The 27,251-nt window shown below is 41.7% G+C and overlaps 1 protein-coding gene across 1 annotated transcript in view; it reads right to left on the bottom strand.

Annotated features, from left to right (window-relative positions):
- Window positions 1-27,251, bottom strand: part of LOC147702040 (uncharacterized) — a 598,885-nt gene that overhangs the window by 1,690 nt on the left and 569,944 nt on the right. The window lies entirely within an intron of this gene.

The following is a 27,251-nucleotide window of genomic DNA, read 5'->3' as shown; positions in this document are numbered from 1 at the left end:
CAGTTCTTTTCTATACCAGCTGTGACAACTCTGACATGTTTAAGGTCTGTTGAGTGTTTTTTTAATGACAGGCAGCTGCACAGATGACAAGCCTTCAATTCTTGTTCAACTCGCTCAACGAGATGTGGAGACCAGACTCATTTTATGGGAAGGATTCCATGACACAAAATGGCAGCTGGGGTGCTTGATTTTACAATAATATTTATTTATGTGTCAGCCATCTTGCAAGGGGTGTCAGGGCACTGTAGAATAATTGTGAGAAGTTATCTGCTGGCTTTTAATCTTTCCCTGGACAATGATTGATGGTGCAGTTGAATTTTGTGTAATCGCAGACCACAACATTCAATGCAAGGAGGCATTTTTGCCTTTGGATTGCCAGACGGTCAACAAAGCTTGATGATGTCACAAGGGTGAATGACTTCCCATGCAAGAACACGTGTAAATGTTACACTCCCACACCACAGCTATGCTTTCTTTATCAGGCTGTGAATGCGCATGCTTAGTTTGGGACAAACATCTGCTTGCATATCAGGCATGGCCCGTGCAGGGCATTATACCGGGGCGGTGACGTCAGGCAGGGGAGGGTCAGGGTGGGGGGTTGTAAAAGGCAGGATATGGACCATTAGAGGTAAATACCGAGAAAAAAAACCCTGAATTTCGTTGCCCACGCTGCATCACATTTGGCGATGCAGCATGGGCAACGAAATTCGTTTTTTGTTTTTTTCAGTACTTACCTGTAATGGTCCATATCTCACATTTTTCAAACCCCCCACCCTGACTCTCCCCTGCTTGACGTCACCGCCCCGGTATAACGCCCTGCATGGGCCGTGCCTGTTGCATATGTCATAAAACGTCTTCGAGCATTTGAATGCCAGCCATGCTGTGCAAGCATGGCGCCTAACCCGACAGGACTATCATCAACAAAACCTTGGTATGAAGCTTTGGATCAACGTATGCCATTTCAGTAGCATTCTCAATAGCTTGTTTGATTTTCTGGAAACTTTACTCGCATTCATGTGACCAATGAAAAGAAACATTATTATTAATCAAATCTCTTAATGGCACACTTACAGTGGCTAAGTGTTGTGTATATATTAACCAATAGCTGGCCATGTCAGGGAATGAGCAGAACATAGAAACAAACATCTTGGTGGTGGACTGGCAGGTGACACCGCTTGCACTTTAGCTGGATCTGGTGTCATGCCCTGACCCGAAAAAATATGGCCTGTCAATTTTAATTTTGCCTTATGGAACTCATATTTCTCAGCATGCAAAGTTAATCCTGCAACCGCGAGCAAACAACACACTTGCATGAGAGCTTTACTGTGCTTCTTCTGTGTAGCTCCAAAAACCAATATGTCATCACTATAATTGAAAGTATTCCTGACTGGCTATATGATATGTCAATTGACATTAGTCTGTTGTAATGGATAAGAGCAATATATGTAGAAATGTTTGTAATGTACCTGCAATTCTCCTCAAGTTCCAACTCATGATACCCTTTATTCAGATCAAGGCAATAGAATACCTTCACACCATTCAATTTAGGTATAATGTTGGCACTACCTGGATTTCAATCCGTTTCAAATGCCTTGTTTGCTTGATGCATTGCCACACAGAAGCGTACAGCTCTGTCAATGGTCCACTGTGCTTTAGATCATTGGAGTGCTCAATAAAATCATGTTTGAGTTTGAGCACCAGCTTCCTGTAAATGAAATGAAATGTATCTGCTTCTTTGAGCAACAGGACAGGTGTCCTTATAATGTCTAATGAGTCTTGCATAGTTTTGAGTTTTCCCAACCCATGAAACAACAAAGGGAACTGAATTATTATTTGATGATGAGCATTCATGTTATAGTTACCTGATGTCAGTCCCATATCAGCAGCTATGCTGAAGCTGAGTAAACAGGCACCGTACACTGTACCTTGTAGTACATTGAATTTCAGCTTGTACTTGTGTTTCTTTGTGTTTCATCGGTGCTACATGTTAACCTTGAATTTTTAATGGCGTTGATACAGCCCAAGTATACACTTTAGTTTTCAATGGCATACGTCGTGGCAATAGAGATAGTTCATTGTATTTTTCCTTAGGCATTATATTAATTGACACACCACTGTTGATAATGAATGAGAGGGTCATGCATCTGGAGGGAGGGAAGGGACCACATGCCCCATCAGTTTCCATGGCAGAAGCCGATGACGCCATCAGTTCGCGCCCAGAGGCGCTTTACAAATCTTTACTTGGGCTCCTGCAGCGCCAAGACAATTGTACAGCTGAAGGAAGGTGCAGACCACAATCCTCATCAGTGCCTCAGCAGGAGCTGCTGACACCACCATTTCACGCCCAAATGCACTTTACAAATTGTTCCTGGGGCTCATGCTGCACAGAATTCATTAGCAGGCAGTGGCTAGGTCCACGAGTGCCCTGAGATCAATATATACTAAGGTGGGACAATCCCTGGAGAAATGTTTTACTCTGAGCCCAGGGTTATTTTAAGAAACAGCTGTAACAAACGTTGTAGACAAACATACTCCCTTTTTACTAGCCTATAGGTGGACTTTTTCAGAGAAGCTAGAAGACAAGGGCCAAGGATTAGTGTACCATACTGGTTTAAAAAGAATGTAGCATGGCCAAGAACGCTCTGATCCACGAGGAGGGAAGATATCTAGGAAAAGAGTTACATATAAAACTGTTCTTGTAACGGCAAAAAGGGAATGTAATAGCCAAAACTGGGGACTCCACTTAGCAGCTGCAACGGACAACAACCAAACTCTATTTTGGAACTTAATAGTCACTGAGAATAAGGAAGGAAGATCTAAATTGACAACAACGTTGCAGGAGAGGCCTGGATAGCCAACTTTACAAATGTATACCGACATAAAATAAATAAGGACCCGGTCCCGGAACATCCAGTCATTCCCCTGTATTTTGGGCCAGTGAGGGCTACAGATGATTTTCCTTTGATAACGTGTATGGAGGTAGAAGAGGCCATAAGAAAGATGGTGCCATGCAAAGCTCCGGGTATTGGCAAGATCCCAGGTGATCTGTTTGCATCTGAATTAAACATCTGGACCCCCTATCTTACTGTGGTTTTAGTGCTATTTTCCCAAAACATGGGCTGGAACAGAGATTTTTCCCATTTACAAGAAGGGCTGCCCCTTGGACCCTGCCAACTATAGGCCAATTAGTCTATTAGATACCACCCAAAACCTTTTTTAGCAAGATGATATTATGTAGGCTTCAGCACTGGCTTGAAGAAAACATACGTTGTCCCCTTCAAACCAATACTTTCCCTGTTGACCAGGTTTTCATACTGGAGTTAATTTACTGGAAGGTTGTACCTTTTGAGAAGGGTAGGGTCTATGCAGTTTTTGTTGACCTTAGAGCTGCGTCCGACCTGGCCCCTAGAAGTCGGTTGTGAAAACCTCTAGCTGAATTGGGCATCCCAGCTTACTTGTGCAGTATAATAGAGATACTGCTATTAAAATAACTATGCGCAAAACAGTTGTGGTCAGCGGGTTGGTCACTGAGCATATTTCTTTCAAGCTTGGCATAATACAGGGTTGTGTTTTGGTTCGCACCCCTTTTATCTTGTTTTTAAATGATTTAGTGGACTTTTTAAATAGCAGTGATAATGACGCTCCTTGTCTAGCAGGCATGAGGGTTCTGGCTCTCATGTTGGCTGATGATACTCTTCTGCTTTCAAAGTCCCTTACGGGGCTTCAGAAACTACTTGACGGTTTCAGAAGATTCTGCCAGATAAGGAGACTGGAAATTCATATCAGTAAACCAAATTCATGTTTTGTTAATTTCTGTGTTCCAAGAGTTCAAACACCACCCTGGACAAAGTACACTTGGAGCAGGTAGACCTTTTTGACTATTTTGGGATTACCTAAAATGAGAAGCTAGATTGGTCATCACAAATTGCCAAAAGAAGATAAAAACTGGAGCAGCAAAGCAGGGGTTATTAAAGCTATACAAAGGGTCCCTTTGTAAATTTGTATTGCCTGTTGTCCAACTATACTTGACCCAGGCACTTGCAGGTGCCCTTACGGTGCAGAGATTTAGGGCAACAAAAAACAAAATGCCTTGAAAATGGTAGAAAATAGTTTTATAAGGCAGTTTTTGTGTTTACCGGTCAGCACTCCCATACTACCACTGAGGCTTGATTTGGGACTCAAGCCGATCACTGAAAATATAGAACTTTGCCTGTTGATTTCTTGGAGATGCATTTGGGCCACTCCTGAACTTTTGATATATATCGAAGTGGGCTAGAGCAAATTCTCAGTTACCCAAATGCAACCAAACTCCCAAGGTTTAAATTTGTCAAAGACTCCCTAAAGGGGATGGGCTTGCCCAATCTCTGGGATGATTCTGTGGACAGGTGCTCAATAAAATATAATTATCACCTGGAAAACGTCTGTGATGACATGGCGCCAAAAAAGCTCTATGTCCAGTTCAGACATGGGTATCTGCCCCTCAATTGTTTTTAGTCAAAATGGTTAGGACCTTTGAATAGCACAGACCTTGCGTGTTACATGAGTGATTACTAGAGGGAGGATGTACCCCATTTGCTATTCTTCTTTACAGCTTATGAAGGATCTCTTGTAAAATGCTTGATTCCTATCGGCAGGGAACTAGACACTACAAGGAATGAGAAAGCATTTCAGACCCTTCCAGCTGGCACGACCCCATACCTGGTATTTGTGCTGTCAAGATTTCTGTTTCATACTTGTTTGATGAGAAACAATAGCATGTTGCCTCAAACTAAACTGGCACTTACTACTGGATCCTATAACCCAGGCAGTTATTTGTAAGGTTTTCCTACTTCCTTTCCTTGATCTTGTTGTATTTATGGACCTGCAAGGGTCACACATGAATTTTATCTTTATTCTTATGAACTGGTGGATTGTTTGATATTTTTATTCTGTTGATGTTTATTTTAACTTTATGCAGATATTGTATTTTTACTATGCATCTCTTTTATGGTTTATTACAGAAATAAAGAGTATTGGATTGATAATGAAAGGTATTGAGTATTTGTTGACTTTTAGTGTGATTTACGGACAATGTTGAATGACTTTGGTGTTTTGTCATGTTGACTTTTCTTGAACAAGAATTTTCCCTCTCATGCAGCCAGTCCAACATGCTCACATTTCTCTTAGGCAAACTTTGACATGGCACAACCCTCTTCTTCACTTTCACTTGACATGGATAATGAAGAACTGTTTGACGAAGATTTAGATGACGATTGACTTTGTTTGGTGTCAATTTGCCTCAGCTGATTGGCCTTGTGGCTGTGCGTAGAATATCTCTTCTGGAAAGTTCAGGCAGCCATTTTATCTTTGCCAATTCCTGCCAGTTCAGCGGGAACCATGGGGCTAAAAATCCAGTTCATTGCATTGTTGCTGGTTCTCATGCCATGGTTTAAAAACGTGGCTTTAATAGAATTCTCCGTAAGTGCAGCAGTGACTGACAACAGTATAGTAAATGTGTAAAAGTTTCAGATTTAAAGCCGCATAATCTGCACTCAACAATATTAGAGAACAGTGACCAGTTTGGATTAAAGTCTTCGATTTGTAGAGCCAGGAGGCTCTGGGCCAGAATTTGGGTTAAACAGGCTTTTACAATTAAGATATGGTTGTGCACGGAGGACAATGTGGCAGTCATTGTCGTATGATACTGCCACGGCCCTTAGCGGCGGTGTGGTCTTGATATTTTCCATGTCCGCTGTCTCCGGTAGAAGGTTTATCTGTTATTTTCAATATGCTTTTTACTGCAGTATGAGTAAGTGATGAAGTGTTTAAAACAGTCAGATCACTTTGAAGAGAGGCTGCTGCCGTCAAGTAAGAGGACCAAGGACTGTTTTTGATTTTGAATACATTTTGCAAAATACATTTCAAGGTCCAGGGCGTGGCCGTGATGCATCTGTAATAGTATTTTAGAAAGTACCCCATGGTGGACCATTCAATGCCCTCCAGACCAAACTCAAGTCTCACCAGAGAGCACTTGGTGTAGTAAGGCAGCTTACATTCTGTTTTGTATGCTTTTAGATGTAGTTTTGTCATCGTTTTAAAAGTTGTCCCGGAAAGGCCTCGCTACCATAGGTGATTGCAGATGGTAGCACAGCCCTGAGCACTTTTCGAATTGGGCCTGAGGTAGGGCTTTCAAGGGCTGTGTGCAGTTGGCAGAGTCTGGTTGTAATTAATGCAGCCTTATCCTTCAAGTGGCTCAGCCTCAGATGTGTATTGGCTGCGCAATTTGCCGAAAACCATGTGCCCAGGTAATTATAGGATTTTGCTCCTTTGAATTTTAAGGGGCCCATAGGCTGAGTGCAAGTTGTTTGCTTTCCCGTCCTTCCGAATTTTATCACCTTAGTTTTGGAGGCGTTTACTATCATTTTATTTTCCATATTGTATATGTGTACAGCATTTAGGTCTCTCAGGAGCACTATTTTTTAATTGTCAAGCAGAACAATGTCGTCTGCAACTGCAATATCGTGATCTTAGTTCTTCCTTGTTTGGGCGGCACAAGGTTGGTGTTGTTGAGTGCCGGAAACATGTCTGCTGTGTATAGATTGAACAACATTGGGACCAGAAGGCAACCTTGCTTTAGTCCTTGGTTAGTATTGATCTTCCTGGTTAGCACAGTGTTTGAGAGCTTAACCCTCACCCAGGTTGATGAGTATCATGATATAATGGCATTAAACAGGTTTCTTAGTATGCCCCACGCCTGAAGTTTGTTCCATTGGATACCCCTATCCACTAGGTCAAAAGCTGACGAATAGTCCACAAAACATGCATAGAGGGCTAATGATTTTTTGGTTTTCACCTGGTGGATAAGGTAAGATAGAATGATTATGTTATCCAGTGTAGAAGAATTCGATATAAAGCCTGGCAGAATAGAGTTATTACATTTGTTGTTGCACAAGTCTCAAGGACATTTAAAATTGCATAGATCTTCGCATCTATGTCCAGTAAGGCAATCATGCGATAGTTAGTAGGATTCTGTCAGTTGCCCTTTTTGAAGATTGGGTGTAATATTGATCCTCTCCAGCTATCAAGCACCTGATGAGACTTAAAACAAGTAGTATAAAGTGAAGAAATTATTGAGGACCATATTCCTGGATCTTCTTTAAACAGTTGAGCTGGAAGATCCTGAGGCTCGTATCCTGTGTATCAATTTTTTAATGTAATTAGTAGTATACTTGGGGTCACAGCTGTTTGATTCTAAGGTTTCGCATGAAAAGGCTTCCGGTTGTGCAACTTCATATAGCATTTATTACGTGCAAGGTCCACATTTCTTCATTGATGATGTTAATCCTTGTAGCATCCTGGCATGTTTTGTTTTTAATATACCTCCATAAGTCAGCCTGGTTGTGCTTGCTCATAATCGAGTAAACATTTTGCCAAATCCTTATCTCTTTGCTGATTTTTGTCCTGCCATACCAATTGCTTATGTTGTTTTCTTGTGCCTTGAAGTTCCAATCGCAATGCAGCTTTCTTTTGTTGGTTCTGAGTTTTCTTGCATGCCTTCATCAGCTTGTGGATAAGCAGTGAGCTCGTCATTATAGATTATTTTTTGTTAAGGGATTTTAGCTGCAGTCGCCTGCACCTTGGGCGTGAATGCAATGATTCATGGATGCCTCTGATTATGGGTGCCCAATGTTTAAGTAATTAATCACCACTTTGGGCGTGTAGAGACTGTCCGATAGTATCTTTCCGAGGTGTTCTGGAGGTTGCCGGGACCCATTTTATTCTTCTGACTAAATGTACTGTTTCTTCATTATGGGAGATACCAATACCCTGTGATCTTCGCGAGTGAATAGGTGAAGGTTAAAAATTGGCCAGAGTGGAAAGTGGTCACTTTTAATTGAGTGTACTTTAAAGTTCTCCAGGTGTTTCATTAGTTTTTCAGAGACAAAGACATAGTTGATAGTGTTTATCCTCCCAAAAGTTTTTAGAGACTGTGTTAACGGCTCAGGGTTTTTAGCTTTAGTCTGTGTAGACTGGAGTCCATGTTTGCTTAAAACTTTATTTAATGGGCTACTCGAAGAGTTTGGGGGTAAACTGTCAGTGTTAAAAAAGCTAGATATCGCAGGTTGAAACCACCACAAATTATTACTTCATGGTTTACATGGTCGCAAAGAAGTTGATCCAGGTTGTCACATAGCTGTCAGCCTTTTAGCCTGTGCTGAGCCAAAGCTATTGAAGTAGACATTAATCAGGAGGATCTTAATTCATGGGGCAGATGTATTCAATCTCTGCAGTATAAGCGCTTGGAGCATCTCATTTTGGGTCGAAATTGGAGTTTTTGTTAATTTCATATTCAAAGTAAGATAAATTGACAAGCCTCCCGATGCACTGCGATTATTGTTGGAGTTAATGACCACGTTTCTTGTAGACAGAGGACATCAGATGTTATTAGTAGTGATTTTGCCGTATATAAGCTTAGTAGTCTTGATAGCCCAGCTACTTTCTATGACAGAAGAGTTATGAATTGTTGAGACTTTGGTGGACATTTCTCACTGTTAGGAGTAAGCTGTTGTTTTTCTGGATTGGTTATGTGATACCCAATTCCTGAAAGGTTGATATTCATGTTCATCCCCAATCTGGCCTAGTGCAATTTTCCTAATGGGGCTTCCTGTTGACGAATGGGCGCAAGCAATGTGTATGTTTTCTGACAGAGGATTGCAGGAAGAGTGCCCAGTCCCCCTTAATATACTATAGGGGTGTGCTCTTGGATTGGAGAGATTGAATAGGCTTTTTAGTGGCGCTAGATATTTGGGTGGAGAGATTTGAGTGATTCCTATGCCCCAATCTTCAAGGGTAAGCTTGCAGGCTAATATGGCTTCTGCCAGTAAGTGTGTTTTTAGTGTTTAGACTGTAGCTTACCTCCTGTTACTGCGCTCCAAGGTGGATTTAAACTCTACACTCAAGATGTCATTAGATGCTATTTTGGGTTTGGTGGGGATTGTCTGGAACAGCCTTAATAGGTTGGAGCGATTCAGGAGGTCATGATTCCCTTCAGAGGGATAATATGGGATGAGGGCCAGTTTGGACAGGTTGTCCTGTCCTGGGCGCTTTTATATTTGACCTTCATTATGAGTGTAAGTGGAGGGAGATACTTGTTGGTAATCAGTCTAATCTTGCTGAGCCCAAACAATATTCTCTGTGGATCGTCACTTTATTTTGCAGATAAAGTTTCTTCATGCAAAACTGGTGTCGGCGCCTGACCCAGTAGTTGCTGCGCCCTCTGTGTTTGGGTTATGAAAACTGATTAGCGAAGTGGACGGCTTTGGTCAATAATCGAACTTTTGCCCGGGTGGAGAGAAGGCTAATGTCACAGTACCATGGGATGGCGGTGCTGTCAATTGTCCTGAGTCAAGATCTTTATCGTCAATCCTCTGTTTCTGGGCAAGGTTTCCTTCTGCTGTTGCGTGGTAAGTAGTTGCATCCTCTGTAAATGTGTTCCTAGTGTGATGGGCTGTATTACTGGGCTTAGTACCTTAACAGATACTATATGTGGAGTGGAGTGGTGTGGCTCACTGGTTAGAGGCGGCAGACCCGGCAGACCCGTAAGCAGAGAACGGCCCGGGACCAGGGTTCAATCCCCGACGCGGCAGGGTCGTGGACCAGGCTCAAACGGACTCGATAATTCTCGCCTTGGTGCCTACTCTAACCAGGGAACACACTCGGCAACTCTGGGCATTAAGCTTGCCTCATCTCTACAACGGCCCACCACAGACACTGGGGATGCCTGGTTTCACCTTGGAGATACCCAGAAAGGGACCATCTCACAGGGAAAACCATGACGGGTTCCCCAGCGGTCTTCAGCGCCAGGATACTCCTTGGAGTCACAGTGCGCTTTACAAGTACACCCACATTTACATTTACATTATATCTGATTAGGGCGGTGTGAGTGGTAGAGTTGATGGTAGAGCCAGGGTTGCATGGAAAGGAAAAGGGGACAATTGAGTGGCTTCTGATATGTTCTTCATTTTTCCTTTGCCTTTAAATAGTGGGTATACGCTCAGTGAGTTGTTAACTAATTTATCTTATTTGGATGGGAGCTGCTTTGAGAGACGTTCTTTCTCTTCTTTACTTCTGGCCTTCTTTAGTCATTTTTTTGCTCTTTTTGAAAGTGTAACGGACCATTGTTTTTCTTCTGTTTTTGTTTTAGCTTTGAGATTATCAAGTGGAATTTTAACCTTTGATTCTGGCACCATCTCCTGCATGGTCATGGTTTGCTACTAGAGTACTAGAGTATGCAAAGAAGATTTTATGCAAGCTTTCTTCTGCAACATCATGCCTGGTTGTGTGATTGCCTGTGAAGTTTCCTTATCTGCTGCCTCCAGTCTGTAGGTTAGTCTATGCTCAGTTTGACTAGATTTTGTAACCATTGTTTTTTGGTGGGGCCTGCTGAGAGTACTTTTCAGGGCCAATTTTACATCCATTATCATTAAGTTCAGGGCGTCTTTTAAGGTACATAGTTTCTCCGCGATCTGATGGCAAGACCATGGTGGACAAGGGACTTCTGTGCCTCACCAGTTTTTAGCCTCTCATTGAGGGAACTGAATTTTTCCTCTCTTTTTAAGATTGAGGTTGCCAAGGCTTGAATTAAGTCGAGTTGCAATTCCAGTTTATCTGACTGCCATGTCAGAGCATTGACTGTGGTGGCTAAAGTGGCGTTTACAGAGGCGAATAGGGTGTCTTTCTTAATGATATTATTTGTCCTTTTGACATTAAATGAAGTTTGATTTTCCCTTATGCTCAAGCTCCTCTTGGGGCTATAATCTGCTTGTAGTTGAAACTCATGTAGCTCAAAGGCTTCCTCTGGCTCTATATTACTTATTATGGTTTTATCCTTGCTACAAGGCGGAGCCCTGAGTAGGCCCTGACCAGCATCTGTACTCCGTTGGCCCCTTTTGGAGATGTGAGGATCGGCTTGGTCCGTTGACCTAACGCTGCGTCCTTTATGCTATATTGTCCTGTGTCGCTTCAAATTTCCCCGCAGATGTGAATCTGAGCAGTCGTAGTTGCAGATGTGAATCTGAGCAGTCGTAGTTATGCTGTGTTTTTTAAGCAGGGGTTGAGCCTTCATTGAACTATCTAAGGAAGTTGAAGAGCAAGTTATAGTGTGGATAACATTTTCACCTCTTTGGTCTTTTCCCATTATGTTGTTTTATAAATCGATTTCTGCCAGGATGCTAGCCAGAAGACTTCCGGATGATCAGTCTAATATAGTACTATTTATTAGTTGTTGGTGCACCTGACTATGCCTGTTAATTCTGGGGGGCAGGGTTATAAGCAATATTATATCTGCAGTGGAGGTAGTGGTAGGGGTAGCTACTAGGCTTCCGGTAGGTTAACTTCTCCCAATTGAGTCCGGAGCATCTAGGTGGGCATGCTGCAGAGGTTTTTTTGGGAAGTAATCCTCTATTGACGTTTTTTTCCCTGTTTCTAGAGCACCATCATTCCTAATGAGAGTGGCCATTTTCCTGTCCATGCCGGCCCTTACTATGTGCATATGCTTAGATGTTGATATTGATGAAGTCTGTGTAAATACAGGGGCTACGTCTTTAATGGGTTTAATAGCTTCCAGAGTCTCTGAAGTTGAGAGACTTCTCAGTAGGCTTTCCTTATCAAGTATGAGGCTGAACATTATATCAGAATAAGGAGGTGTACCAGAAGGAAGAGGTGTACGTAATCCATCGTGAGTTGTCGGAGCCACCGTTGCGTCGGGTAGTTTTTGGTTTGATGTGTTTAACTTGGGTTGTTGACCCTTCCTTTTTGCAGTAGCGATGGCACGTCATTGATGGGATATTCTGTGTGATATTTTCCATCTCTGGAGAATGGGTATGCCCTCTTAGTCACTTCCCGGTTGTTGGCCCTGTGGTGCTGTTGAGTCCTTGGAATGCCCTTGGCCCCAAGTGAAGACATTCAGGCGGTGGTGGAAAGTTTTAGCAGTGGTAATAGGCAATAGTTGTAGCTGTAGCTGAAGATGTAACAATTTAACAATGCCGATGTCAATGGCAGTGGCTGGAGTTAGATCCTTAATTGCGTTGTGCAGACAAATATAATAATGTTGTACGATGCCAGGCACGCAGGGGATAATGGGTAATTCGAGCAGGCGCTACCCCTCTTTTGTCGCTGGTCTTCAAACCTCAACACAGCTCTGTCAGAATACAGCTTGCCAAACTGCAAACCGGCCGCTCCAGCAAAAAGAAAGAAGCTGAAGACAGTCTAAACAGTGTGCCTGCCCACTCCCCCCCCCACGTCTCGCCTTAGTCCTCTCTAGGACAAATCAAAAAGAGAAGATAGATAATAATAGTAGGCGGGGTGGGGGGCAAAACACCCGGGGGCGCTTCTTTGCTTGATGTTTTTATTTGCTATCGATCCCACCTACACTGCCCGGGCCACAAGCCCGGTCCAGGTCGGGTGCTGCGAGTGCTGCGAGGTCTTAAAGTGATGATGTAGGATAGTGCATCCTCACGACTGCCCGAATTCAACAAAAAAGAAAAATTGCAGTGAAGGCAACAACTGCAGCTACGACTCTTACTGCTCCTGGTGTACTACCAGGTCACCACAACCATCGGTTGGCAAAATATGAACGCTGGGCGCTGATCGAGATAGAGAAACCTGGCACCACGCTGCAGGACCGCAACGGCCTTTGGTGGGTTTGCCTAGACCAGGTTGGTGTCGGCCAAATTGCAGCTGAGGCTGAGGCTGTGGCTACGCTTTTTGGCGGTCTGTGACGAGCTACTGCACGACCGGTAATGGAACTCCATATTCTCCAAGCAAAGCAAACAGGGAATATATGAAAATCTATCTTTTTTAATCTACATTTGGCATTGGATTGAACTTGAGATTCAGGGCTGCTTTGAATTGACATTATTCAATTTTGTCAGCTCGCTGCATTTTCTTTATGACTTCTTTTACACCTTCACCAGCAAGACTCCTGAGGTATTTGATACTTTTATTGCTATTTGCTTCATCTACTGCATCAAGGAAATCATCAAATGTCTCTATATAGGCAGTCTATCTGTTGCCAATGTTCAACTTTTTGTCATTATCAAATGGCACCTGCATTGTAACCATTGGTGGAGCGCACTGATGTGGAAAGTAGTGCTCTTTCCGAAGCTGCTTGTTGATCTTGTTTATGCAAGCTATCTCTGAGGCCTTGTGATGTACTGGCCTCTGGGTCATCTTTTATAATTACAGGAAACACAAACTCTTTCATGACCTCCACTGGAAAAATCAAACTTTCACAACTCCAATAGCCATTCTTGGCTTCTGAATTTTGGAGATCTCTGGCGTTGATCTGTGCCCCACTCAGCAGATTTGATGGTATGCTGCTTTGGTATGGATGGCTCTGGAAGCACAACCCCGGGTGCTTCCTCTGGTGTTACTCCGTCCAGGGCTAAGGCATGATGACTTTCTTTACTCAGTTCTGGTAAACAGATGACCGTTTCTTGCATCTGTATCGCTTTAAGAGTCTCTTTGTGCTGTCTGAGACCTGGTTGTTTTCTGCCTCACAGTGCTTCTGTTTGCAGTGTAATCTTGTAATTTGTTGTTGAAATTTGCTGCTGTTTCAAAACCTGGTTTCATCTGCCTTTAGCATTATCACTCCATATGATGTATAACTTCAGGTTGAGTAGTAGTGCAGTACCTCTCTTTACAGCCTAACCACCTGGTTCTTGGCCAACAAAGCATAGACTTCTCAGCGTAGCTTTTATTATCTTCAAATACTTTACATGGAATGTGGCAGTACTTTGATTCCATATACACCAAACTTCAATTCCGCACTTCAACGGAGGCACAAGTAGCACGCTCAAGCAGGGTGCTGGACCATGCCCAAGTCTCTGGGAGAGCACTGTTGATCTTCGGGTTACTTATCCCCTATCTCGTTAGGAGTTGCAGCATCCTCCCCTGCCTTGGTTACTTGCCAATGACTATGACACACATGTAGCTCATTATAACACTAAAAATGTTTTATTTAGGGCACCTTTTTGCACTTTTTAAACTTTTGACACCATAGGATACTGAATAAACATAATTTTCCTCTGGTAATCAATTTTAATTCACACATCACTGAACTGCACCATACAGTCACCATACTGCGCTATGCTTTATTGCTCTCAGCTCTAGCTATGGCTTCTGTCTCACACATCTGCGAGCTTTTCCTTTTTGACAGTAAAAAGATACATCCCCTTGGTTGTACGAGTATGCAGCTGAGATGAAATACCCATGCTATTAAATGATGAAGCACATCACTTCGGTGACTGATGGGAATCTATCTTCTTAAATGAGATTTTTTTCCATTTGTGACTACCTCCTCTTTCATGCACTTTTGATTGTTGGTCTAAACTTTTTCTATCCTAGACCCGCGAATTCTGTGTTGTTGTTGTGCTCATTATAACACGTCATTGTTAACTCACACAACACTTCAATCGGAAAAGTATTTAAAGCCAGTTCAGGGCCCTAAAAAAGGCCATTGTTGGGGTAGGTTAGCATTGTGCACGAGTCAGAAAGAATTGTTGCATTTAGTGGCACTAGCAATGAATCTGCAATGTTTGAACATGCTTGGAAATTGAACAGTTATTTATTTTGAATTATTTCCAGATCATATAGTACAAAAACGTAAAGCATGGCTTCAATATTACCATTAATCAATCGATCCAACTAGTCACTCAAACAACAAATTACATTTAATTTGTTTACTTGAAACACACAACTATAGATAAAAGAATGTGTAGTAAAATATTTGAAACATCAAAATGCATTTGTATTAGATTAATATAAATATCATCAGTTAAAATAAATGGGTGACACTATGACATCAAAGCATGTCATCCTCTGCCTCTATGATCTGCTGAGTAATGTAGGTTTAGCAAATGCCACCTTTGGGTTGCCATGTCCTCCTTAACCTACTTCACCTGACGCATCAGTACAAGAACCAGACTCTTCAAAAATAGGCAACGGAAAAATGCAGAGCAAAACAAGAAGTGCAACTATCCACTTGGCACCATTTCAACAGACACAATAACATTCATCCACGGCTAACTTCCCCATCCCCCATTTTAAAGTCCAGCAGATGTTGGCCTATTACCTAAAATGCATCTGATCCAAAGAGAGTTACGGGTTCATAGGGCCTGGATCATACAGGACCAGGGACAGATCATCAATTACTAAAGTCTTCTTGACATCTGCCAGCAACGGAATGTTGTGAGATTGTTCCCATTTCCAGTACTCTTGACAAGCCCCTAGCGGATCAAGTCACAGCCTGACTCACAGTCAACTGGAGTCTCACTCCAGCTTGCACCACATCTAAGCACTCTCCTGCTTCTGTAGGCATTAAAATTATGATTGCTTTTAAGGATGGTAAGAAAACTTCACAGGAAGACATTTTCTACCTTGGATAAGGGACCAACCTTTTTCACAGCCTTAAAGTTAAGCTGTTTATAAATCTGCAGTTACAGTTAGCTTCTGATAATCTTCTGGGGCCTTGCTATTTGCACCAATCCTTAATATCACTTGAATCTCAAGATTACCTTTGGTGACAGATCGAGCACCTTGCAACTTTTTTTGATACTGGGCATAGCCTCAGAGGTGGCAAATGGCACTCCAAGAACCTCCAAGAACCTGTCAGGCAAAAAAATGTAAATATCTCCTTTCTCCAGCTTATGCCTGCATAACATTAGGATTTGCAGTGATGACCACCTCCTTAGTCACACTGTGAAAAGGATGTTAACCTCCTGCACTCCCTGCAGATGTTCTGTGGTCCTTTAATGTATAGACTCAAGAGCATAGGGACCAGAATGCAGACATGCCTGCCCATTGTACCCGTATAGTGTGGGGGAATTTGTTTTGTAAATGAAAGCTATGGGACCCATAAGAGCAGGGTCGACTTTTATAAGTAGTAGTGCTTCTAAAGGAAGTTGCCTATCAGTCAGATCAGGTGCATAGAAACCATCACCAAGGAGCCTTTCTTTATGCAGACATATTGTCCAACCATAGCGTGTGCAACCCTGGGACCATGCCAATGTTCTGCTTGGAAAAGGTAAGGCACATCTCCTCTATAGAAAATGGCAGCCACAGCAGTACTGCCTCTGCCAACAAAACTCAGACCGCTTCACTTGCAGTAATACACACCTCTACAATATTTGACCCAGTAGTATGAAAGTACTATCACAGTGTTGGTAATACGTAAGATGTAACCGATTGAGGATGAAAAATTGAATGTTGTGGAATCAATAGTATGACTGAAGCCTCCAAAATATTAGTTGAATCCAAGGCCTTGTTTAACTTGTTGCTAGTAGTCAACTGGATTTGCAGATATTCTGAGATATGTTCAAAGAATCTCTGGCAGAATATCGAGAGACAGGATATCGACAGACAAAATATCGACGCTGGAATATCGAAGGCAAGTATATCGACACCCTATCTACAACATGGTACATACAAAAATATCGAAACTAAAATATCGATGATAAAAATATCGTAATTAAATATATCGGTTTTTTGTTATTAAAAAAAGAAATATAAAGTCAATAATACTTTTATATAATTTAAACTTATGTAAAAATATTTTAGAATGTTTAAAATGAATAAATAATACCTATTTAATGTTAAAAATGTAATTAAAATTAAACATACAATATGTAATATATATTTATGTAATTATAATATGTATTTAAAAATATTAACAAATACAATAAATTACAAATACATCAACACTCATAAAATAATAACATAAATAATAATAAATATTTATATTTAATACATAAAAACAATGAAATATACTTTCAATATTTAAATAATTAATTTAACACAACATTATATAATATAATAAAAATATTATACAATACATAAATAAATATAAATTATATTGGATAGCGTGAGGCTAAAAATTACTATTCAAACTCCATAGGGTGCAACAGTAGGGAAAGTGTTGGATAGCGGATAGGTAAAAATTACTATTTCCACTCCAATGAGTGCAATATTAGGGAAAGCGTTGGATAGCGTAAGGGTAAAAATTACTATTCCAACTCCAAAGGGTGCAACAAGGGGAAAGCGTTGGATAGTGTAGGGGGGTAAAATTACTATTCCCACTCCAGAGAGTGCAACAGTAGGGAAAGCGTTGGATAGCGGGTGGGTAAAAATTACTATTCCCACTCCAGTGAGTGCAACAGTAGGGAAAGCGTTGGATAGCGTACGGGTAAAAATTACTATTCCCACTCCAGTGGGTGCAACAGTAGGGAAAGTGTTGGATAGCGGGTAGGTAAAAATGACTATTCCCACTCCAATGAGTGCAACATTAGGGAAAGCGTTGTATAGCGTAAGTGGCTAAAAATTACTTTTTTTTTTTTTTTTTTTTGTGTCCTCATATTTGCCCTTGGAAACCAAACAATAACGATCAGTTTAGAGGGGATTACTGAGACACTGACCCAGATTAACTGAGGGGGACTTTCTTGGATCCTACCGGGGTATCCCGCAGTGCCAAGCATTAACACCTCAATGATCGAAAAAATGGTACCAACTGGACTAGCGTACTGCTCAATACAACCCAGATTGTAACCGATGTCGCCCTAGTTGGGTATGTATAAAAGGCGAGGATCGAATAGACGACCCCACAGGCAGCGAAATCATAGGACATGGGAAAAAAAAAAAAAAAAAAAACCCCATCACCAATTCAAAAGCAGCCAAAATCTTCTCTTGTGTTGGTTACCTTCTCTAGCCATGTCTAATTTAGACATCTGTAGCATTGCTGCACGCCAATCGGTAAAAAGAGGGGGTGTCTTATCTTTCCACCGTCTACATATTTCTCTTCTGGCTAGCAAACAACTATAGAAAACCAATTTTTTACACATGCCGTCTAACTCTGGTATAATCCCAAAGAAAATTAACATGGGACTAGGGTTAACATGCGAGCCTATTGCTAACGAGAGAGAGGCACAGATTTCATTCCAAAATAATGATATAAACGGACACTCAAAAAACATATGGATATCTGATGCTGCTACCAAGCCACATCTAGGGCATGCCACTTGATCATTATTGGGGAACTTTGATAGACGCAATGGAGAGTAATACACCCTATGCAGAGTAAACAGGTGGTTGCGACGGAGCCAAGACGGTTTAACGATCTCACCCAAAATCCTAAATGATTTTATCCATAGGCCTTCCACGTCGGTGTCAGATATAAAGGTTTTCCAAAGCGAAAGGGGTAACAGAAACTCGCCATCAGTCTCGTCCAGAATAAGATTGTACCAAAATGTAATTTCTTTTTTAAAGGGTGGTTTATCCATCAGGTGGGTTAGTAAATTACTATCGATTCCTATTTTAAACCTACCCCTTCCTTGGCTATAGGCCTGTGACCAACTCTGAATTTGGAGATATTTAAATCGTGAAAAACGGGTTCCTATAGTTAGGCTCAACGTCTCCCATGTAAGTAAAGTTCCTTCAACAAATAGATCCCCCCATGATGAAAGTCCGGCTGCCCTAATTGGGAGAGCTAAACTATCTAAGAGCCAAGACGGTGTTCCTGGAGAATCCCAAAGTGGTGCCCTACTAGAATAGTAATCCAATTTGAGTGTTCGTCTTAGACTAGCCCATGTTCTAGCCAGGTCCCTTAAAACCTTTAGTTTGACCTTCTTGAAATATTTAGGGTCGCCAAATTTTAATAGAAAATTCGTCGGCCCGATTTTTTCCCCCCTTAGAAGTGCTGAGAATAGTTTCCCACATCCAGCATTATTAGGGGCCTTTAAGAGCATCCTGATATGTGAGAGTTGGAAGGCCCAGCCATAGAGTTGCAAGTCTGGTGCTGCAAGACCTCCTTTCTCTCGACGACGTCTAATCTTCTTCCAAGATAGTCTAGGCGTATGGCTGTTCCATATAAATCTATTTATTTCAGTTTGAAGTTTGGCAATCAGGGATGAATCAAAAAAAAGAGGGATTGTATTGAATAGGTATGTGATCTTGGGCAAAATGGTCATTTTGACGAGGTTAGACCTGCCTATTAGAGAAATAGGGAGAGCAGACCATAATCTCATCGATCTTCGAGCCGCCTTAGCTACTTCAGCAAAGTTTAAGGGGACAATCTTATTGATGTCAGTGTAGATGTTTAACCCAAGATATCGGAGGGTAGAGCTGGGCTGTACTCCTACAGTCGGTACAGGATGATTCCAAACCATGATATCAGTTTTGGATGCATTTACTTCGTATCCGGATATAGCCCCGAATTCTTCCGCTATAGATATAACGGTAGGAAAGGACGAGTTCAGCTCGGATGAAAAAATAAGAACATCATCCGCATACAATGCTACTTTCTTTTCCCATCCTTCAAAAATAAAAGGTTTTATATTAGGGTTATCCCGAATTAACTGAGCAAAAGGTTCAATATATAAGTCAAACAAGAGTGGTGAGAGAGGACACCCCTGACGAGTTCCACGCGAGATGTTAAATGGCTCAGTAAGTTCACCGTTGACAAGTAGTGAGGCAGAAGGGCTTTTATATAGTAACTTAATAGCTTGCCTAAAGTTATCACCTAAGTTAAATTTACTCAACACTTCCTCTAGGTAAACCCAGTTTACCCTATCGAAAGCTTTTGTTGCATCAAGGGTAAAGACTGCTAAAGGTAGAGATGCTGATGTGGCCATGTCTATTGCTCCAATAAGGTCGTAAGTCAATTCATAGAGTTGCCTTCCTTTTACAAATCCCTTCTGGTTGACATGTAAGATGTTGTTTGCAACTTCCCCCAATCTATTTGCGAGGACCGATGTAAAGAGTTTATAATCTGTACAAAGAATTGAGATCGGCCTGTATGACCCACAGCTAGTTGTGGGTTTACCGGGTTTTAAAATCAAGGTTATAGAGGCCCTATCCCAGGATGCAGGAGGTGGGGCACCATCGACTAAGATACTGTTAAAGAGGTCTGTTAGATGGGCAAGAATTATAGGGCACAAAAGTTTATATATTTCAGAAGGTAACCCATCGGGACCTGCAGCTTTATTTTTTTTACTTTTAGAGATGGCAAGGTTTACTTCCTCCTGTGTAAAAGGGCGGTTTAAGAAAACCCTTTGTTCTAAATTTAAGGATGGTAGAGATATACCAGTTAGCCAGTCCCTTGCTTGACTAGGTTGTACCCTCTTATCCTCTTGATATATGTCCGTAAAGAAACTTTTAAAAGCTCCACTGATTTCCTCATCTGTAGAGAATAGAACTCCATCCTTACAAATGGAACTAACATTATTTCGGACCCTATCTGTCTTAGCCTTCCAGGCCAGGAGCTTCCCGGCACCTTCCCCATATTCAAAATGGGCCAACTTACTAGCCTCCCATCTCTCTAAGACCCGAGCATTTAGAACTGAGGAGAGTTCTCCTTTCAAGACCTTTAATTTATCTTGCAGCTCCACTAATGGGGACCCTAGATTTAGATCGATCTCTTCTTGAAGGCCTGCAATCCCTAATTCAAGCGAGGCTACTGCATCCCTGTAGGTCTTATTTTTATATGAGGATAAGTTGGTTAAATAACCCCTTAGTGTGGCTTTAAAGGCATCCCAGGTGATCCCGGGTGAGGCAGTCCCCTGATTAATCACCCAAAAGGACTTAGATTCCTGTATTAATGCTTATAGCATATTGGATGAGGCTAGAATTGATCTATCAAAAGACCAATTTCTTAAAGCAGCATCAAGCTCAAGAAGGATGGCTGTGTGGTCAGAAAGATGAAAAGGTAAATGAGAGATTGATTTTACCTGTTTAACTAAGATATGGCTAATCAATATAAAATCTATCCGAGACTGGTGGTGAAATTTAAAATTCTTAAATGTCACCCCCCTTTGAGACCCATGGAGTTTCCTCCAAATATCAATGTAATTCAATGATTTCATGTTATTTAGTAAATACATCCTAGTTTTGGATAGGGATTTAGCCCTATTAGAGGGTGACTTATCCAATACTGGGTCCAATACTATGTTGTAATCGCCTGCCAAAATAACAGGTTCTGGGAATAGGTACAAGTGAGAAAAAAGTGTGGTTAGAACAGATGGATCGTCCTGGTTAGGGCCGTAATACCCTACTATCGTAAATGCTGAGCCCAAAGCAATAACAGAGGCTATTGCCCATCTACCGTAAGGATCTACCTGTTTAGAAATTAGCCTTGCCTTGATAGATTTTTTAAAAAGAATGGCCACCCCCCTAATGTGTGAAGTTTGTGAAGTAATGACCCCAAAGTCTATCCATTTGTTCTTACAGAGCAGATTTTGCATTTCAATCTCTGCCAAGTGTGTCTCCTGGAGCACTAATACTTGTGCAACTGAATCTCGTAAATATTGCATGATAATGTTCCTTCTTGGGGTAGTGCGGAGACCATTAGTGTTCCAGGATAAAATGCGTATATTATGCATTATACTGAAACTGAATTACCAGAACCAAGGGCCAATACTGCCAATCTATGAATACTGAATTGTACATATTCATAACTTTCCCCTCCAAGAACTGTTTTAAAGGACATTTAAGAGGACAATTTTTGCTTTTTCCCCGCCCCCTACCATCCCTCCCCCCCCAGACTCCCCACCCGTGGGAAACCCCTACTCTATCTATCTGGATTAACCTGAGAGATAGCACCCTGCTATGGACCCCCGCCACCATCGACAAAGTACCAAAATTTGGAGGGAAGACCTAAAGAGAATCAAAAGGCGGGAAAGTGAATCATAAATAAATATAATATTATTTTCCCAGTTTGAGAAAAACCTTTTGATAGGAAATAGAAAGTTTTTTTTTTTCCTTTCCTTTCTTCTTACCCCCATTTTTATTTTTTTATTTTTTTTATTTTCTCTTATCTTTTTTTTTTTTTTTTTTTTTTTTTTTTACACGTATGCATTTCACTGTGTACTATATACCTCCCATACTATATATTATTGTATATAATTTTTGTATATAGAGTGTTTAGTCTCCTTATCTCAATACAAGGAATAGAAACTTAAACCCTTTACGAGATAATCTAAACAAGCCTCAAAGACTCGACTGAGATCAGACAAGAGAAATAGAAAAGTAACTGGTATATACAGAGAAGCAGATAGTATAGGAAAGTAGACCAAAACTACTTAGGAGACTCCGACCTTCTGCCCATACTTAAGAGGAATTCATCTGCGGCCTGCACTGATCTTATATTGTGCATTGTGTTCTTATACATTACTCTTAGTGCCGCAGGGAAGACCAGCTGGGCTACGGCCCCCTGACTCCTGAACGCTTCCAACCTCTTACCCAGCTCCCACTGCCTATCCAGCGTTATCCTAGACAGGTCTGATCTGATCTGAAAGTTGAACCCCTTAGCATTTACCACCTTCTGTTTCAATGCTGTATTCAGAATGGTTTCTTTAAGGGAGTAGGTAAGAAAGTTGACCAAAACTTTTCTGGGTTTAGTTCTCTGAGGATTCTTTCGAAAAGGCTCTCTATGAATGCGCTGGATGTCCAGAGCTATTTCTTGCTCAGAGAAGTCCAGTCTTAACGCTTCCTTTAACAGGGAAACCACGAATTGTTTGATGTCAGAGCCCTCTTTCTCCTCGGGAATTTTCAGAATTCGTAAATTGTTCCTCCGAGCGTGATTTTCCAAAGTCTCCATCCTATCGGACAAACTCTGGTTTTCCTGTCTGAGGTTTCTTAGTTCAGTTTTGGTAGCGTTCAGGTTAATATTTACTTCCGTGACAGAATCTTCAAGTGTTTCCGTTCTAGTGGTTAGATCCCCTAGCTTACTGTCCAGTGATTGACAGTAACATCGGATATCGGTTATGGATATGGATGCGGAAGTCTCAAACCCCTTTTTAATATCTGCCGCCAGAGACGTAAACATTGTCTGAAAAGAGGCCTGCAGTGTGGACACCAGATCACTATTCAAGGCCTGGGTGGTATCCTGGAAAGAGCTAGGATCTTCCTGATTCCTAGTAGAAGCCTTAGGGCCTGCTTCTTGAAGGATTGACTGCAGGCTTAGCTCTGCTGCTATGCTCGGAGGGGCAAGCGGTAGTGGTGGAGCTAAGGGATTGAACAGAACCAGTGAAGACACAGAGGACACTGAAGGCATAGCTTGCTCCAAATTAGTAGGGATCTGACAATCGACTAGCCCCACTTGACTAACCTCTCCTAATGTAGGGGAGAGGAGTTGATCGTCGTTGGTTTCCATGCGCTTATCAGTGTTATTATGGATAACCATATTGCTGTTTGTAAGGGTGTTTGTACTCGCTGCACCCTCCAAATCCTCCATATCCGCAATAGGGGAACCTAACACCAATTTAGCAGCTTTCCGAATTTCAAGAGCAGTATCACCTTCGTTTCCTAACCGCAGCACTTGGGGAACCACTTTAAAGTAGGAACGCAGTGAGGGGGTTATTTTGGAGGTAGAGACCAAGGTCTTTGATTTAGTTTTGGCTGTTTTGGCTGTTTTGGCTGTTTTGGCTGTTTTAGGGGTAAATGAACGCTTTGCCTTAACCTGACCTGTTAAGTAGGTTGATAGTTTTTTATTCTCTATTCCAGCTGTATTAGTGACAGAAATAGTAACAGTGTCAGCGTCAGCGTCAATATCAGCATCAAGTCCCTTTAACCCTGGACCCCTCACACCATTAACTGTGCAATCCAGATCTTCAACATCAATAATAGCGGTGGCTGTAATAACTTCAGAGGCGGGGGGAGTATCTTTTGGTTCCGAGGTTTGGGGGATAGGTGATTTACTTACTTCTTTAGAGGAAGTGGAGGCACATTTCTTCCTTAAAGCTACTTTCACCTTTCCTTTGCCCCCTCTGCCCCCTCTCCCCCCCTGGTGGTTTCCCTCGTGTTGGCTGTTACCCCTTCAGAAGACAAGGTAGCTGGATTACACCCACTGGCCCCTTCCCCTCCGTTACCACCGATACCTCTGACACCTTTTTTGCACCGCCGGCTGTGTTGCATGTGCTGTGGATTCTGCTTAACTTGATGAAATTCCTCGTCCAGATTCTCCAGATTCTCCCCTTCGCGTTTGTCAGCCTGCTCCAAAGACGCTACCATGGAAGCATGTCGCCTCGGAAGAGTGTCACGTACTCAACGACCTCTCCTGAGCTCCAGGGCAGCTCGGAACCAAATCAATCCCCCCGCCAGCAAATGCGGGGGTCCCTGCACCGGCTGCCCAGAGTCACCTGCCGGCCAGCTGATCCGGAACGTGTTGTCCGCAGTTCGGCTTCAGCGGTAAGGTCTAACCCTCGGATTCATTGCTTACGACGGGAGTCCAAAAGCAGAGAGCTGCCGCGGCTCAACCTGCCGCCGCCATGTTTCCCCCCCCGTCCGCTATCCAAAGTGTTGGATAGCGGGTAGGTAAAAATGACTATTCCCACTCCAATGAGTGCAGAATTAGGGAAAGCGTTGGATAGCGTAAGTGGGTAAAAAATTACTATTCCAACTCCAAAGGGTGCAACAGTAGAGAAAGCATTGGATAGTGTAGGGAGAATAATTACTATTCACACTCCAGAGAGTGCAACAGTAGAGAAAACATTGGACAGCGGGTGGGTAAAAATAACTATTCCCACTCCAGAGAGTACAACAGTAGGGAAAGCGTTGGATAGCAGCTGGGTAAACATTACTATTCCCACTCCAGTGAGTGCAACAGTAGGGAATGCGTTGCATAGCGTAAGAGTATAAATTACTATTCCAACTCCAGTGAGTGCAACAGTAGGGAAAACGTTGGATAGCGTAAGGGTAAAAACTTACTATTCCAACTCCAAAGGGTGCAACAGTAGGGAAAGTGTTGGATAGTGTAGGGAGTAAAATTACTATTCCCACTCCAGAGAGTCCAACAGTAGGGAAAGCGTTGGATAGCGGGTGGGTAAAAATTACTATTCGTACTCCAGTGAGTGCAACAGTAGGGAAAGCGTTGGATAGTGTAGGGGTTAAAATTATTATTCCCACTCCAGAGAGTGCAACAGTAGGGAAAGCGTTGGATAGTGGGTGGGTAAAAATTACTATTCCCACTCCAGTGAGTGCAACAGTAGGGAAAGCGTTGGATAGCGTACGGCTAAAAATTACTATTCCCACTCTAGTGGGTGCAACAGTAGGGAAAGCGTTGGATAGCGGATAGATAAAAATTACTATTCCCACTCCAATGAGTGCAACAGTAGGGAATGCGTTGGATAGTGTAGGGGGTAAAATTACTATTCCCACTCCAGAGAGTGCAACAGTAGGGAAAGCTTTGGATAGCGTAGCGGGAAAAATGACTATTCCCAATCCAGTGAGTGCTACAGTAGGGAAAGTGTTTGATAGCCTCCAACTTGTTAATAAAATCTGTAGTATCCTGAAGATAGGAAATTACTTCAGCCATGAAATCTTTCAAAAAATAATCCACATATTTAGAAATAGGTTCTACCAAAGATTCACATCCGGAGACGATTGGTTTCCCTGGAGGATTCTTTTCATTTTTTTGAATCTTTGGCAGTATATAAAATACTGGAACCCGTGGATATTTATTTTGTGGAAAATTGTATTCCTTAGGGCCCAGAAACTCTTGGTCAAATCCTTCCTTTAAGATTGCAAATAATTGATTTTGAAAATCCAAAGTAGGGTCTTTAGGAATATTTTTGTAGCAGGCAGGATCACTCAATTGTTTTAGGACCTCTGTAGTGTATTCAGTTGTTCCCCACACTACAATTGAGCCCCCTTTGTCTGCCTGCTTGATTGTCACTGAAGAATCATTTTTTAATGTGACCAAAGCTTCTCTTTGTTCTTTTAGGATGTTGTGTTTCACATAATTTTTAGCTTTCTCCATTTCCGAAATCGCTGATAGAACCGTTTTTTCAAACAGGACAACCTCTTTTGGTACTTTATTCTCAGGTGGTCAAAAAGTCGACTTTTTCTGTAGTCCCGTAACTTCCAATGATGTGTTTGTTTCATTATCCATAAAGAACAATCTCAATATGAATTTCCGACAGAATTCAATAAATTCAGTTTTCATTTTAACGAAATCAGTCCTCTTCGATGGAACAAATGAGAGCCCTTTAATGAGGATACTTTCCTCTGCATCAGTCATCACTCTTTTAGATAGATTGAAAATGGGGGACACTGCTAATTTTTGTAATATTGTCTGCGAGTGGTCATCTCCCATGGCTGATTGTTGTATCTCACTTGGCCCTTTGATCTGGGCTGGCCTCTTCCTAAGAAAGAAGAAGAAGGGCCCATATGTTGCTGTTGATTCAATTTCCTGTTCCAAATGGGGCGGTTATCACTGTTGTCTGTTTCCCCTCCTGATGACGAAGAAGTATCCGAAAAATAAATGAAATGATTACGCGATCTTCCCTGGTTGTCTGATGAATATCTAAGCGAATCTGCCTTGGTATAGAAGTCTGTCTGTAAAAATGGATACGCAATGTCCAATGAAAAATAATTTTTATCCTTCTAAAATTGATTCGTTTTTTGTGTGATCGTATATTCCTTAAACTCCTGGATTTCTTTTTCAACTTTGTCCAACAAAGTTTTAGAATCTGTTATCGTTTAGTTATTTTTAATTTCTTAGTCCAATGCTGCGATCTCGTCCAGCTCTTTTTGCGAAATTCTTAGGGCCGTTTTGACAGTAAGGACCATTAGGTCCCTACTGCATTTAGTTTCTATGAGGCTGAAGCCTTTTTTAAAAATAGGATTGTCTGTAAAAATTACAGGAATATTTCGGATTTGAAGTCCTCCTGGGATAGTGCCGTCTCTCAGATGTTGTAGCAAAAACTGGCCATGCAAATCAGTCCTGATTTGTTTTTTCTTTAGATGTAATAGCTTGTCTGATTTGTTCTGAGTTGTAGCTGAAATACTCAGGGAAGCTGAAGCAATTAACGGTGGAGCGCTCACTAATTTCTTGATATGGTCTTCGCTGTATGCAAATGTATCTTTTTCTGACATAATTTAGACCCTACCTGTCCTAAAAAAATATCATAAAGTATTCAGAAGGTGATAAGGAAAGCGAAACACCCACCACCAAACCAGCAGAGAATCAATCCAAAAACCTCCCTTTTAGGAGTCTGAACAATACCTCGCGGGATTCTTCCCCCTATAACTACTAATATCAAATAAGGGTATGGCTCTGATCAGTAAGGCTGAGCCCTATAAACTATATAGCAAGAAAAAATGCCAATACAGATTCCTTATTCACAATTATTTAGCAAGAAATGCATAGACCACAAGACAATCCATTTAAAAGCTCAATAGTACCTTTTTATTCCAATATATTGTTTTTCAATCATAGCAAAATA

The sequence above is a fragment of the Lissotriton vulgaris genome, chromosome 7 (genome assembly GCF_964263255.1).
Source record: "Lissotriton vulgaris chromosome 7, aLisVul1.2, whole genome shotgun sequence".
NCBI lineage: Eukaryota > Metazoa > Chordata > Amphibia > Caudata > Salamandridae > Lissotriton > Lissotriton vulgaris.
The sequence above is the reverse complement of the archived record's forward strand: the minus strand, read 5'-3'. Positions and strand labels throughout refer to the sequence as shown.